A 4,150-nucleotide genomic window follows, 5' to 3' on the forward strand; every position below is an offset into this window, starting at 1 on the left:
GTTTTAAAAATTTGATCATGAATTTTTATGCCTTTTCTTCTTCTTCTAAAGGATATCAATAGAGTTTAAACATGACCATGACCACCAAGCCCTCTTTATAAAAAAAAAAAAAACATATATCATTTACTTATCAATTCAAAAATATAAAAATGCATATGTAAATAAATTAAAAAATAAATAAATAAATAAATAGATAAATAAAAATTACAATTGTATCTCATTGAAACTTTACCTTCAAGTTTGATTGTTTCTATGTTGGTTGACTAACTATGTATTTCCAAAGGAATTTGGACAGACAGGCTGAACTTCATAGAGAATGGATTATAGATGGTTAGGAATAAAACATATCTTCCAGGTTGAGGACTGTAGAAAATATAATCATTTTGTTAATATGACAGAGTACTGCATGAAACATTGCATGTTTAAATACAACATGTACAATGCCAAAAAAGATCATGAAAATATTTGTTTTTAATCTCAAAAAATTGTTTTTAACATTAACTCCAGATGAGAAAAGTTCATCATGTTATCTAAAGATAATAAACAAGCACAACTACTGTATTAATATCATAAATAAAATGATTATCAGATTAATTATTTAGACACTAAAAAAACTTACTATCTTTATGATATTGATTTCCATTATCAGATGTTTTTTATCCATTTTTTTATCCATTTTAAAATATAAACATTTAAATAAAACAGAATTAAATAAATTAAAATGATATCTCATTGAAACTTTACCTTCAAGTTTGATTGTTTCTATGTTGGTTGACTAACTATGTATTTCCAAAGGAATTTGGGCAGACAGGCTGAACTTCATAGAGAATGGATTATAGATGGTTAGGAATAAAACATATCTTCCAGGTTGAGGACTGTAGAAAAATATAATCATTTTGTTAATATGACAGAGTACTGCATGAAACATTGCATGTTTAAATACAACATGTACAATGCCAAAAAAGATCATGAAAATATTTGTTTTTAATCTCAAAAAATTGTTTTTAACATTAACTCCAGATGAGAAAAGTTCATCATGTTATCTATAGATAATAAACAAAGCACAACTACTGTATTAATATCATAAATAAAATGATTATCAGATTAATTATTTAGACACTAAAAAACTTACTATCTTTATGATATTGATTTCCATTATCAGATGTTTTTTATCCATTTTTTTTTATCCATTTTAAAATATAAACATTTAAATAAAACAGAATTAAATAAATTAAAATGATATCTCATTGAAACTTTACCTTCAAGTTTGATTGTTTCTATGTTGGTTGACTAACTATGTATTTCCAAAGGAATTTGGGCAGACAGGCTGAACTTCATAGAGAATGGATTATAGATGGTTAGGAATAAAACATATCTTCCAGGTTGAGGACTGTAGAAAATATAATCATTTTGTTAATATGACAAGGAACTGCATGAAACATTGCATGTTTAAATACAGTGCCAAAAAGTTCATGAAAATAGTTCATCATGTTATCTTTAGATAACAAAAGAAGCACAGTTACTGTATTAATATCACAAATACAAAATGATTATCAGTGTAATTTTTAGACACTAACAGACTTTCTCTTAACAGCATATTCAATTTTGTTTAATACCTGTCAGTACAGCATACAAAAAGATATTAGCATATACAACATGTAGTCCTACATTTTTTGAAAAGCTCATTACCAAGAAACAAAAGTGAAAATGAAAATATATGTATGCCATATATACCACATATTTAGAATCAAAACAAGGATAAACCTTTTGTAGATTCTTACTTTTTCTTTTATTACATTCCTTATAGATCACAATTTAGTAAGTCTGAATTCCATGGGTAACAGACATAATGAATTATGACATTATATCATAATTTATGCAAAAGGACTTATTAACAATATGAAGTTTCCTTAGTATATTTTAGACAAAATAAGACTGTGCTTATATGAATGTTAGAGATATTAGATCACATAAGAATTACACAGTAATTAAATTAAACCATATAATCATGGTTAAATGCAAAGATGACCTTCATAGGAAATGTAAACAAAACAAAGACAAACTTACCAGAATTATCCAATTATATGCCCAATTAAATAATCCAGTGAAATAACATCTCAGCTGATCCTGAAAAAAAAGCATACAATATTCAGTGATACACAAATTAACCTCATTTTACAAAGGAAGTAAAGCAACAATTGACAGACAAACAGGACAGAAATGTAAAAGATACCATATGTATTTTACCAAAATTTAGTAAACATTTTTTCTGATTTAAATTCAATCACAGAATGACCCATCATAGTAATATTAAATACACTCTGGGTTACATGCAAATTATACCTTACATGAACTGAGAATAAATACCCCATTTACATTCATATAAACTGAATTTTACATAACTAATTACTCTTTTAACTGATGTCACCATTAGTATGTCAGAATATTCAGGGTGTACAAATCATGTATATTCACTTTTAAAGTACTCAATATATATTTTACATGTTGATGTTTGAAATCACTGACTAAATAAAATACATACATGTATATACATGAAGGTTTAAAAAAAAAAAAGGGGGTAGGACACACATGTTTATAGATTTACAGAGATGCTCAGACTGAGTTTTTCCCACTTTCATTGGGCCACTGTTGCACCAGAATATAAAAATATGAGTGACAAATAAGGCAAAAGATTCTGTATATTTCATTAAAAAAGATTTGAGACAAAAGATTCATTGGCATAATATGATCTGATTGATTATCTCCATATCCTTCTTTTGGTCACTGTGATTAAAGATTCATAGAAATATTAGAAATGACAACTGAGAATATCACTTTAGTTGTTTTAAAAGCATGTATCAGTATTTTATAAGATATGCTAGGAGTCTCCTCATAAGAATATTTAGAATACTGATCCAATAAAAGGAATGTGAGACAATATGATCATAACTCATGCAAAAAAGATTTATCAACATTTTGAGGATCTTTTAGTGTCCTAGTGTATTTCAGGGTAAACAATGGCAGTGTTTATATGAATGTTCTAAACATAAGGTATATAACACAGTAATAATGAATAAATACAAAGATGACCTTCATAGAAAATGTATAAAGAAAAGTTTGTTAAAACTTACCATGTAACCAGGTAACTCAGTAGAGTAATATTCATTAAATAATCCAGTGAAATAACATCTAGGCTGATCCAGGATTCAGCTGTTCAGAACTTTCTTGGAAGAAAAACGGTAGAAAATCAGTTTTGGTACTGAAATCCATAGGACCATACTGTTATTACATGAAGTCTCAAGCGCTGTGAAAGTCTGTGTTATTGTGTCAAAATAAGCAGCCATCGCGGCTTGTGAAGGACTAATATGACGTCGCTGCCAAGTTTATGACGTCACAATGCATAGGTAAGTCTATGGTATGTTTTGCACACGGCCCCCTTACAGATGATGCAACAGGTATAAAAACGCAGGTAAAACGTATTGATGCACAGGGCCCTTACAGTAAAGGTATATAAACCATGTGTGTTTTTTTGTAATTGTTTTCAGTAAAAAATCCAGGTTTTTATTGTTTTGAGGAAATCAGTTTGAACCGATTAGGCTAAGCTGGGTAGACTGTGAAGCGTGACGTTATAATTAAATTCTTGAGTCGCTGACAAAATCGTAGTAGCAGCGTATAGTATATAATGTAAACACAGTGTAAACACCCTCGTATTTAGGGGGCTATATGTACTGAATTGACCCGGCTATCCCCCACAGACCCCCTAATCTGCACTCCCTTGACCCACCTATCCCCCCAGGGGCTGCACTCCATTGACCCGGCTATCCCCCCAGGGGCTGCACTCCCTTGACCCGGCTATCCCCCAGACCCCAAATCTGCACTCCCTTGACCCAGCTATCCCCCCAGACCCCTCCAATCTGCACTCCCTTGACCCGCCTATCCCCCAGCCAATCAGAATCCAGCATTTTTGACCTCATTTGCATAAAAAGTGCACTCAGTTGAACCCCCCATCTAGGCTGCTTATACTACTTATGTGCCACTGTAAACCTCTTAAGGTTTGCTCTATTACTTTTTGAAAAGTAGCGGGGGCATTGCACAGTCCAAAAGGCATGACTGTATATTGATACAGTCCTCCCCGTGGAGTTCCAAAGGC

General features: G+C 31.0%; 1 long non-coding RNA gene across 2 annotated transcripts; it reads right to left on the minus strand.

Annotated features, from left to right (window-relative positions):
• Positions 1-289: 289 nt before the first annotated feature.
• Positions 290-3,299, minus strand: LOC134232356 (uncharacterized). 2 transcript variants are annotated; one of them, XR_009984758.1, is made up of 5 exons: positions 3,132-3,299; positions 2,068-2,127; positions 1,260-1,390; positions 745-875; positions 290-363 (listed from the first exon to the last, which is right to left on the minus strand). It is a non-coding gene; the product is annotated as an uncharacterized LOC134232356 (long non-coding RNA). The 2 variants fall into 2 exon arrangements; XR_009984759.1 differs by lacking the exons at positions 2,068-2,127; positions 3,132-3,299 and adding an exon at positions 1,617-1,682.
• Between the last annotated feature and the right edge of the window lie 851 nt (positions 3,300-4,150).

The sequence above is a fragment of the Saccostrea cucullata genome, unplaced genomic scaffold (assembly GCF_032062105.1).
Source record: "Saccostrea cucullata isolate Sc308-1 unplaced genomic scaffold, CSIRO_AGI_Scuc_v1 ctg4235, whole genome shotgun sequence".
In the NCBI taxonomy this organism is placed as follows: Eukaryota; Metazoa; Mollusca; class Bivalvia; order Ostreida; family Ostreidae; genus Saccostrea; species Saccostrea cuccullata.